The sequence below is a fragment of the Trachemys scripta genome, chromosome 14 (genome assembly GCF_013100865.1).
Source record: "Trachemys scripta elegans isolate TJP31775 chromosome 14, CAS_Tse_1.0, whole genome shotgun sequence".
NCBI lineage: Eukaryota > Metazoa > Chordata > Testudines > Emydidae > Trachemys > Trachemys scripta.
Window position 1 is genome coordinate 1979997 of NC_048311.1, and position 12644 is coordinate 1992640.

Below are 12644 nucleotides of genomic sequence, written 5' to 3' on the forward strand. Positions count from 1 at the left end.
TGGTGCCAACACAGCAGTGCTGGCTCAGCCACTGTGAGCATGTCAGGACTCGCGCAGAGGCAGGGGAGCTGGGCACCAGTGAGAACTGTAGGACTTCAGCACTGCAGAAAGGATTTTCTAAGTGAGCTAACAGAGTTAAGCGTCCAGCTCCCATTTCAAAAGGATTTGGGTTCCTAACTCCCAACCACTGGGCTGCTGTCACTGTAGTTTCTATCTATGGATTTCCATTGGAAAGAGAATCCACACAAAGCGAAATGCACTGGATTAATGGCAAACCCCTGATAAATTGTTGAGACCTGCTAATGTTGTACGTGTATTTGTAGCCTCTAATGTTCCAATCATGCTATTGTGTGATTTGGTTCTCAATGATTATAATTTTGAACAGCAAACACCTAGTGTCATAACTATAAAAGGAAGGGTAACAGCCCTCTTGTGTACAATACTGTAAAATCCCTCCTGGCCAGAGACTCCAAAATCCTTTTACCTGTAAAGGGTTAAGAAGCTCAGGTAACCTGGCGGACACCTGACCCAAAGGACCAATAAGGGGACAAGATACTTTCAAATCTTGGTCAGGGGAAGGCTTTTGTTTGTGCTCTTTGTTTTGGGGAGAGTTTGCTCTTGAGACTAAGAGGGACCAGACATCAATCCAGGCTCTCAAAATCTTTCTGAACAAGTCTCTCATATTTCAAACTTGTAAGTACAGCCAGGCAAGGTGTGGTAGTTTTATCTTTGTTTTCTCAACTTGAAAATGTACCTTTTACTAGGGTGTTTACCTCTGTTTGCTGTAACTTTGAACCTAAGGCTAGAGGGGGGGTCCTCTGGGCTCCTTAAATTTGATTACCCTGTAATGTTATTTTCCATCCTGATTTTACAGAGATGATTTTTACCTTTTTCTTTAATTAAAAGCCTTCTTTTCAAGAACCTGATTGATTTTCCCTATTTTTTAGATCCAAGGAGGTTGAATCTTGATCCACCAGGAGTTGGTGGGAGAGAGGAGGGGGGATGGTTAATTTCTCCTTGTTTTAAGATCCAATGCGGTTTGGATCTGTATTCACCAGGGAATTGGTGAAGAGTCTCTCAAGGCTACCCAGGGAAGGGAATTAGCACATTGGGAGTGGTGGCAGTGGACCAGATCTAAGCTGGTAGTTAAGCTTAGAAGTTTTCATGCAGACACCCACATCTGTACCCTAACGTTCAGAGTGGGGAAGGAGCCTTGACATGGTGGCAGAGCGGTCGGATCATTTTAAACCAAAAGCCAGTAAGATTTCTTTTTCTCCTTTCTAGCTGCTTGGAAAGCAGAGCTGAAGGTAGATGCATATCCTATCTATCCTTGACTGAATGCAGAGGTGTTAAGTTTTTTTAACAAGGGTCTTTGTTAAGAGAAGGGTTCAAGCAGTGAGCAAACAGCTGGCAAAAGGAATTTACAAGCTGAACTGGTTTTTTTTTTCTTTCTACCTCTCTGGTATAGCTAGTTAGAAAGTCTCTGTTACTTAAGGCAGCCCTGAGCTGAGTGCATCCCAGTTTCAGTGAACTGCAGAGGGGTGTGGCCCAGCACAAGAAAGCAGGGAAATGACTACCAGTGAAGCAGCTAACAAACTAGAACTGGCTAGACTGGAAGCAACAGAAAAAGAAAAGGAACATAAGAGATGGATGGAACTAAAACAATTAGAAATTAAGGCAGAGGAGGCTGCCCACAAGAGAGCTATGGAGGAGAGGGAAAGAGAGAGGAAGTATGAACTGGAATTAGCAAGGGCTAGGCCGGATATACCAGCCAACCCTAGCAACCCCTCTCCAGGTACCGCTTCCCATCCCAGAAAATTCCCCACCTACAAGGCAGGCAATGATACTGAGGCCTTCTTAGAAAACTTTGAAAGGGCCTGCCTTGAATACAGCATCATTCCAGACCAGTACATGGTAGAGCTGAGGCTGCAGCTCAGTGGACCCTTAGCAGAGGTGGCAGCTGAAATGCCTAAGGAACACATGAACAGATATGAACTTTTTAAAATCAAGGCCAGAATCCGAATGGGGCTAACACCCGAGCATGCCCATCGGCGGTTCAGAGCCCTAAGGTGGAAACCAGACGTGTCAGTTATCCGACATGCCTACCACATTGGGAAAAATTGGCAGGCCTGGATATCAGGAGCAAATGTTAAATCTACAGAAGAGTTGCCCTTCCTAATGCAAATGGAGCAGTTTTTAGAGGGTGTTCTTGAGGAAATAGAAAGGTACATACTAGATGGGAAGCCCAAAACTGTAACCGAGGCAGGGGAGATTGAAGCCAAATGGGTGGAGGTGGCAGAAAAGAAAAAAATGAATAGCTGTTGGAGCGAATATCAGAAGGGGCAACCCGAAACAAAACCTTACCACCGGGGACAACCCAAGGTCTCACCTACCTCCCAAGGGAAACCCCAGATGCCTTCTCACCCCACCAAACCAGTTTCCACGAACCAACGTCACCCCAGTGATACCTTAGCAGGGCGATGTTTTAAATGTAATGAACTGGGACATATAAAGACCCACTGCCCCAAGATCCCCAACCAATTACAGTTCATTACACCACAATCACACCAAAGATCCCCAGGCCCAGATACCTCTCTCGTACCCTCAGAGCGAAGGGAAACCTTGAGAGTGGGAGGAAAGAAGGTTATCATGTGGAGGGACACTGGGGCACAAGTATCAACTATCCACCAATCCCTACTGGACCCCAAACTCATCAACCCGGAGGCTCCGGTGACAAGTCAACCCTTCATGTCACACTCTGTAACCTTGCCTACAGCCAAGTTGCATGTTCAGTACAAGGGCTGGTCAGAAATGTGGACTTTTGCAGTCTATGACAATTATCCCATCCCCATGCTGCTGGGGAAGACTTGGCCAACCATGTGAAGCTAGCCAAGAGGGTGGGAATAGTCACCCGCAGCCAGGTTAAGCAAGCTTTCATCCCCATCCCTGCTCCTGAGCCGTCCCCCAGGGCCCCGTCTGTGTTACCAGAGAGCCAGACAAAGGTGGTGGAACCGGATCCCCTGCTAACGACTGCAACAGCCGTAGTGGATCCAATCCCAGAGACCCAGCCAAGGCCAGTCCCAGAACCGGAACTGGCAACACAACCAGCGCCAAAACCATTGCCAGCACTGAGTACAGCATTTGCAAACCCATCTGTGACGGGTTGGATCACAGAAACCCCCTTGGGAGCTGCCACCCGATGTGCAAAGACTACCCCTGCTCCTGTTTTCCCTGCCAGCTCAGGACTCCAGCACCCTGTCTTGCTGAGCCAGACACTCCCGTCTGGCTCCAGACACAGACCCAGGGTCTGAATCACTTGTCCCAAAGCTGCAAGTTTACCTGAAAACAGCTCGCAGTAGCGTGCTTGTCTTTAGCACTCAGATGCCCAACTCCCAATGGGGTCTAAACCCAGATAAATCCGTTTTACCCTGCATAAAGCTTATGCAGGGCAAACTCATAAATTGTTCGCCCTCTATAACACTGATAGAGAGATATGCACAGTTGTTTGCTCCCCCAGGTATTAATACATACTCTGAGTAAATTACTAAATAAAAAGTGATTTTATTAAATACAGACAGTAGGATTTAAGTGGTTCAAAGTAGTAACAGACAGAACAAAGTAAGTCACCAAGCAAAATAAAATAAAATGCGCAAATCTATGCCTAATCAAACTAAATACAGATAATCTCACCCTCAGAAATGTTTCAGTAAGTTTTTCTCAGACTGGACACCTTCCAGGCCTGGGCACAATTCTTTCCCCTGGTACAGCTCTTGTTGCAGCTCAGGTGGTAGCTAGGGGATTCGTCATGATGGCTTCTCCCCCTCTCTGTTCTCTTCCCCCCTTTATATATCTTTTGCATAAGGCGGGAACTCTTTGTCTCTCTGGGTTTCCATCCCCCCTCACTGGAAAAGCACCAGGTTAAAGATGGATTCCAGTTCAGGTGACATGATCACATGTCACTGCAAGACTTCATTACTCACTTGCCAGCACACACATATACAGGGAGACTCACAGGTAAAGACAGCCATCTGCAGACAATGGGAGTCATCAAGATTCCAAACCATCATTAATGGTCCACACTTTACACAATTACAATAGGCCCCCAGAGTTACATTTTATATTTCTAGTTTTAGATACAAGAGTGGTACATTTATACAAATCAGATGATCACACTTAGTAGATTATAAGCTTTGTAATGATACCTTACAAGAGACCTTTTGCACGAAGCATATCCCAGTTACGTTACATTCACTTATTACCGTATTTTCTCTAAAACTATCTCAGTTACATTATATTGACTTATTATCAAGTTTTTATAAAACCATATAGACTGCAAAACGTCACACCATCTACAACTCTAAAGCCAGAGGGCACCAGCAAGTCTGAACTGACAGAAGCAGCAGATAACCCTACCCAAGAGGCTCAGCCAGAGCCTGAAATACAACATAGTGCACCAGCAGACAGTGGTTCACAGTCAACGGAAACAGTCCCATCACCTGCATCGCTTCCAGAGGGACCAAGCCCCAGTCCACAGTCCAAGGAGGAACTGATGTCTCTAGCATCAAGGGAACAGTTCCAGGCCGAGCAGGAAGCAAATGACAGCCTTCAGAAAGTTTGGGCGGCGGCTCGGAGCACCCCACCGCCTCTCAGCTCTTCTAACCGATCCCGGTTTGTTGTAGAACAAGGACTTCTATACAAGGAGAGTCTTTCTGGTGGGCACCAGGAAGACTGGCATCCTCAAAGACAGTTGGTAGTTCCCACTAAGTATCGGGTAAAGCTCTTGAGTTTAGCCCATGATCATCCCAGTGGCCATTCTGGGGTGAACAGAACCAAAGACCGGTTGGGGAAGTCCTTCCACTGGGAGGGAATGGGCAAGGACGTTGCTAATTATGTCCGGTCTTGTGCATTGAGCCAACAAGTGGGAAAGCCCCAAGACCAGATCAAAGCCCCTCTCCAGCCACTACCCATAATTGAGGTCCCATTTCAGCGAGTAGCTGTGGATATACTGGGTCCTTTCCCAAAGAAGACACCCAGAGGAAAGCAGTACATACTGACTTTCATTGATTTTGCTACCCGATAGCCGGAAGCAATACCTTTAAGCAACACAAGGGCTAAAAGTGTGTGCCAAGCATTAACAGACATTGTTGCCAAAGTAGGTTGGCCCTCCGACATCCTTATAGATTTTGGAACTAATTTCCTGGCAGGGACCATGAAAAACCTGTGGGAAGCTCTTGGGGTGAATCACTTGGTTGCCACCCCTTACCACCATGAAACCAATGGCCTGGTGGAGAGGTTTAATAGAACTTTGGGGGCCATGATACGGAAATTCATAAATGAACACTCCAATGATTGGGACCTAGTGTTGCAGCAGTTGCTTTTCGCCTACAGGGCTGTACCACATCCCAGTTTAGGGTTTTCACCATTTGAACATGTGTATAGCCCCGAGTGTAAGGGGTCATTACAGTTGGTGAAGCAGCAATGGGAGGGATTTATGCCTTCTCCAGGAACTAACATTCTAGACTTTGTAAGCAACCTACAAAGCACCCTCTGACACTCTTTAGCCCTTGCTAAAGAAAACCTAAAGGATGCTCAGAAAGAGCAAAAGGCCTGGTATGATAAACATTCCAGAGAATGGTCCTTCAAAGTAGGAGACCAAGTCATGGTCTTAAAGGCGCTCCAGGCCCATAAAATGGAAGCGTCGTGGGAAGGACCATTCACGGTCCAGGAGTGCCTAGGAGCTGTTAACTATCTCATAGCCTCCCCCACCTCCAACATAAAGCCTAAGGTATACCATGTTAATTCTCTTAAGCCCTTTTATTCCAGAGAACTAAAGGTTTCCCAGTTTACAGCCCAGGAAACAGATGACACGGAGTGGCCTGAAGGTGTCTACGATGAAGGAAAAAGTAATGGTGGCATGGAAGAGGTGAACCTCTCTGCGACACTTTGACGTCTGCAGCAGCAGCAGATCAAGGAGCTGTGCACTAGCTTTGTGCCAATGTTCTCAGCCACCCCAGGATGGACCGAACGGGCATACCAATCCATTGACACAGGTAATGCTCACCCAATTAGAACCCCACCTTTACCGGGAGTCACCTCAAGCCCAAACAGCTATAAAAAGGGAGATCCAGGACATGCTACAGATGGGTATATTCCACCCCTCTAAGAGTGCATGGGCATCTCTAGTGGTTCTAGTTCCCAAACCAGATAGGGAAATACGCTTTTGCAAGGACTACCGTAAGCTAAATGCTGTAACTCGTCCTGACAACTATCCAATGCCACGCACAGATGAGCTATTGGAGAAATTGGGACATGCCCAATTCATCTCTACCTTAGACTTAACCAAGGGGTACTGGCAAGTACCACTAGATGAACCCGCCAAGGAAAGGTCAGCCTTTGTCACCCAGGCACGGGTGCATAAATTCAATGTACTCCCTTTCGGGCTGAGAAATGCACCCACTACCTTCCAAAGACTTGTAGATGGTCTCCTAGCAGGATTGGGAGAATCTGCCGTTGCCTACTTCAATGATGTGGCCATTTTTTCTGAGTCATGGGCAGAACACCTGGAGCACCTGGAAAAAGTCTTCAAGCGCATCAGGGAGGCAGGACTAACTGTTAAGGCTAAAAAGTGTTAAATAGGCCAAAACAAAGTGACTTACCTGGGGCACCAGGTGGGTCAAGGAACTATAAATCCCCTACAGGCCAAAGTGGATGCTATCCAAAAGTGTCCGGTTCCAAAGTCAAAGAAACAGGTCCAATCCTTCTTAGGCTTGGCCGGGTATTATAGGCGATTTGTACCACACTGCAGCCAAATCACCGCCCCACTAACAGACCTAACCAGAAAGAAACAGCCAAATGCAGTTCAGTGGACTGACGAGTGTCAAAAGGCCTTTAACCAGCTTAAGGCGACACTCATGTCTGACCCTGTGCTAAGGGCCCCAGACTTTGACAAACCATTCCTAGTAACCACAGATGCGTCCGAGCGGGGTGTGGGAGCAGTTTTAATGCAGGAAGGACCGGATCAAGAATTCCATCCTGTCGTGTTTCTCAGCAAGAAATTGTCTGAGAGGGAAAGCCACTGGTCAATCAGCGAAAAGGAATGCTACGCCATTGTGTATACACTGGAAAAGCTACGCCCATACGTTTGGGGATGGCGTTTCCAACTACAAACAGACCATGCTCCACTACAGTGGCTTCATACCGCCAAGGGGAATAACAACAATTTTTTTCGGTGGAGTTTAGCTTTAGATTTTGATTTTAAAATACAACACATTTCAGGAGCTTCTAACAAAGTGGCTGATACACTCTCCCGGGAAAGTTTCCCAGAATCAACTGGTTAAAAATTGTTCTTGGAATGTGGGACATATTGTTACTTTTTATATAAGCAGTAGTATGTCTAAAGGTGCATGTGTCTTATTAACTCTGTTTTCTCCTAGAGCTCCAAGAAGAAATCACATGCAGTGTGGAACCAGCTGTCCAACACTATCTGTGATTTGGGGGGCGTGTCATAACTATAAAGGGAAGGGTAACAGCCTTCCTGTGTACCATACTATAAAATCCCTTCTGGCCAGAGACTCCAAAATCCTTTTACCTGTAAAGGGTTAAGAAGTTCAGGTAACCTGGTGGACACCTGACCCAAAGGACCAATAAGGGGACAAGGTACTTTCAAATCTTGGTCGGGGGAAGGTTTTTGTTTGTTCTCTTTGTTTTGGGGAGAGTTCGCTCTTGGGACTAAGAGGGACCAGACATCAATCCAGGCTCTCAAAATATTTCTGAACAAGTCTCTCATATTTCAAACTTGCAAGTAAACAGCCAGGCAAGGCTTGTTAGTTTTATCTTTGTTTTCTCAACTTGTAAATGTACCTTTTACTAGGGTGTTTACCCCTGTTTGCTGTAACTTTGAACCTAAGGCTAGAGGGGGGTCCTCTGGGCTCTTTAAGTTTGATTATCCTGTAATGTTATTTTCCATCCTGATTTTACAGAGATTATTTTTACCTTTTTCTTTAATTAAAAGCCTTCTTTTTAAGAACCTAATTGATTTTCCCTATTTTTTAGATCCAAGGGGGTTGAATCTTGATCCACCAGGAGTTGGTGGGAGAGAGGAGGGGGGATGGTTAATTTCTCCTTGTTTTAAGATCCAAGGGGTTTGGATCTGTATTCACCAGGGAATTGGTGAAGAGTCTCTCAAGGCTACCCAGGGAAGGGAATTAGCACATTGGGAGTGGTGGCAGTGGACCAGATCTACGCTGGTAGTTAAGCTTAGAAGTTTTCATGCAGGCCCCCACATCTGTACCCTAAAGTTCAGAGTGGGGAAGGAGTCTTGACACCTAGCAATGGATAAGTAATGAGGAAACATATAGTTATGCTGTGTAGGGGCACTAGAGGGCAGAGGAATGGGAGAGGTGCAGCCCAATGGACAATGGACAGCAGCCAAAGTGGAAGGGCAAGAAAGACGTAATTATGTTTCCAAATGACCAACAGAGGGAAGTGGAAAGGGAGGTGAAGCTGTATAATGATGCATAAGTAGTGGGGAAAGAGCATTGAAGAGAAAAGGAACTCTACACTATGTAATGAACTGTGGATAGTATCAGATATTATTGAGTAAGTTATGGGCTGTTATACTAAATAACGTCCACCAGGTGACATGAGAGTCAAAAATGGGAAAGAGGCAGCTATAGGAAGAAGAATCCTCTAGTGGAGAGCAGAGTAAAAGGTTGTCATGCTGGGAAATCGACATTAGATGGCAGCAGAGTACAGGAAATGAAAGGGGGGGTGGTCAGAAATAATGACTAGTAACCAATACATTTCACTAGCCAACAAAATAATGGGAAAGTTATACAGTAAAATGGACACTAGGTGGCAGCATAGAACCATTGGGTTAGAAGGGACCGCAAGGGTCATCTAGTCTAACCCCCTGCCAAGATGGAGGATTTGTTGAGTCTCAGCCATCCAAGATTATTGGCTGTCCAACCTCCTTTTGAAAACTTCCAGTGAACAAGATTCCACGACTTCCCCTGGCGATAGGGTGACCAGATAGCAACTGTGACAAAACAGGACAGGGGGTGGCGGGTAATAGGTGCCTGTATAAGAAAATGTCCCAAAAAACGGGACTGTCCCTTTAAAAACGGGACATCTGGTCACCCTACCAGGCGATCTGTTCCATTTTCCTACTGTTCTTACAGTTTTTCCTGAGATTTTATTTAAATCTGCTATGCTGCAGTTTCAGGCGATCGCATCTTATCCTGCTCACTGTGGCAAGAGAGAACAACTTTTCTCCATCTTTTTTATGGCAGCTTTTCAAGTATTTGAAGACCACTATCATATCCCCCCCTTAATATCCTCTTTTTCCAAACTAAACACACCCAGTTCCTTCAGCCTTTGCTCATATGGCTGCATTCCATCCCTTTGACCATCTTTGTCGCTCACCTTTGGATCCTTTACAGTTTCTTTACATCTTTTCTATACATTTGTGACCAAAATTGGACACAGTCTCCAGCTGAGGCCTAACCAGAGCCCAGCAGAACGGTACTGTCACCTCCCGAGACTTGCATGCTATGTCTCTGTTAATGAAAACTAAAATTGCATTTGCTTTTTTTGAAACAGCATCTCATTGCTGACTGATGTTGAGTTTGTGACCCACCAGAATTCCTAGATTCTTCTCAGAAGTTCTGCTGCCAAGCCAGTTATCCCCCATTCTGTATTTGTGCATTTCTTTTTTCTTCCCTAAGTGAAAACATGTTGTAAGGGTGATATATGGGCAGCTATTTTCAGAAATGCCCACTAGACGGCAGCATATATTGAATATTAATAAAGGGGCAGTGTAAGTACATTATAACAGGCCATCACCTTGGACAGGCATATTCCAAAAATGTAAGCTGGTGTTTGTTCATGATCTCAAATATTTTACACATATGTTCATTAGATTAAAAAAAAATTGCAATTATACTAGTCACGCTGTACAAATCCCATTGGGCATCGTTAGCTACAAATCTTTGGAGATACAAAATGAACCTAGTGGGAGAAAGGTTGAAGTGGAACCATATTAAAAAGAGAAAAGACCGAATACAAATATGAAGCAGCATTTACACTTTTTAAATAGAAGGAGAAGCTCATTTTCAAAAAGTAGATGAAATGTACCTGCTCATTCCTTCAGGTAACTGCAGGTCTCTTCACTGAGAAAATCCAGTTTCTGCAGAAAGAAGAGAAACAAGAACCTCAGCTGACGAACCTACATCCTGGCGGCCACGCCCTGAGAAATAAGAGCTCATTGCTTCAAGCTTGGGCTATTCTGTGGTTACAGGTGAGCACCATCTTCCTGACTGCCTTTACCATGAAAAAACAGGGGCATGAATGTGCTTTGTGAATATTAGATGGACAAGGTGGTGTTGTAATACCTTATATTGCACTAACTCCTGTTGGTGGAGGAGAGAAGCTTTTGAGCTACACAGAGCTCTTCTTCAGGTGAATATTAACAGTTTTAGCTTCACCTTCCCACAGCAGTGCCAGTCAGCGTTCATAGCACCATTTCACAGAGATGGAGATTGAGATCCATGTCTGGTGACAGGTCCTCAGTTGGGGATCTGCCCCACTGACACAAATGGAGCTACCTTGATTTACACCAGCTGAGAATGTGGCTCACTGTGCGCCTCAATGGGGTGGTGAATGCTGATAGAGTCTTACTAGCCCAGATGACAAATGCCAGATTGTTTCTAGACTCTGAGTTCAGGGACAGAGTCTTCCCCCCAGTGCCTTTCTTGTTCTTATATTATCATCCTACAATCAGTATGGAGTGGGGTGGGTCACTCCCCAGTTAGGGTTGAACATCAGCCTGGTTTTATCCCTTCCTAAGATCCACTATCCAAAGAGCTGTATTTTATTTCTGCTACATAGTCAACATCAGGAAACAGAAAAGGCATTGCCAGTTCCTGACCACGTCACCATCACCACCGCAGCAACTAGGGGAGAATTTACTCCACTTCGTAATTTACAACATAAACTGATCTTTTGTGAGGGGATGTAAATTGTTCCTTTTCCTATAGGGCATTGAAATGCTGAATATACCAGGATATATGTTGTGACATTATTGACACAAACTGTGACTGTATAGACCATTGTTGCAACCAAGATTCTGTAGTGGCACCAAATCTTGTATAAGGGAGATTAAGTAAGGTGTCTATGAGGAGGTTATGATTTGCTGGTTATGATTATGCTTCCTGTTTGCATGTATCATGTTTGTATTTAAAGTTATAAGTATTGGCTCTGTACTGTCTGTACTTCAAACTTGTGCTATGCTTTTGGGTGACACCCCACACAATTTGCATCAGCCTGGCCTGCTTGATGACCCATTAAGAACCATCAGCTATACAACTGACCCATTGAAAGAAGGCAGATACACCTTGTGACTCAGAAAGACATACAGGAATATGCCTATAGACACAACTCTAAGGTTTTCCATTGCCATGTGCTGGGTAGCTTGTATCTGAGACAAAGGAAGAACAAGCCACATGGCAAAAGGACTACAAAAGGCAGCTGCATCATCTCCATTTTGTCTTCAATCCTGCTTCTCACCTCTGGAGGAACTTTGCTACAAACTGAAGTTCTGAACTAGGACTGAATGACCAATCCAAGCTGTGGATGTACTCCAGGGACTTGATTTGAATCTGCAGTTAATTCCATCACAGCTAAAAGCCTGAAATAAGAGCTTATGCCGTTACTGTATGTAATTGATTCCATTTAACCAATTTTAGCTCTCATCTATATTTCTTTCTTTTTATGAATAAACCTTTAGATTTTAGATTCTAAAGGATTGGCAACATCGTGATTTGTGGGTAAGATCTGATTTGTATATTGACCTGGGTCTGGGGCTTGGTCCTTTGGTATCAGGAGAATCTTTCTACTTTTACTGGGATATTGGTTTTCATAACCAGTCATCCACATAAGGAGCGGTGCTGGTGGTGATACTGGTAAACTGGAGTGTTTGTGTGACATATGGTTAGCCAGTGAGTTAAACCAAAGTCGTCTCTGTTTGGCTGGTTTGGTGCCTTAATGGTAAAGGAATTCCAGCTTTGGGCTGTAACTGCCCTGCTCAAAGCAATTTTATCATGAATTGATACTCTCAGTTGTGTCCTGCCAGAGGCCGCATCATTCCATTATTTCTAACAAGAGATCAATGCATATGGAAACTAGACTTCAATGAAAAATCTGAGTCCAAGATTTTAGTTGACGTACTTATTGGTTTTGACTCCTAATACCTGGCATGGTTCTGGATATTGAAAGAAGTGAAATATAGAACTTAAGCATCATTGTTAAACACTGGTATGTCACAAGATGGAATATGATTGCTAGCCAAGGTCTGGTATGACAGATCACACCAATTCTCTACCAGAGATATAGACTGTTATATTAGTCATTGCTCTGATATGGCAGAGGGAGGTCTACATATGTACGAATGTTTTGTCCTCCGACTGGGACTCTTGGCACTTTGCTCTGAAGTCTACATTTAGTTTTAAAATTTCAGCCTGTAACCAGGAGAGGAAGGGAATATTCTCAATATTTTTGGTATTAATTCACAAGACTTGATTAACTTTTAATGCTATGTTCTTCCAATTCAATTGCTCAGTTTGTATTTTTGTTCCTTGACTCAACCC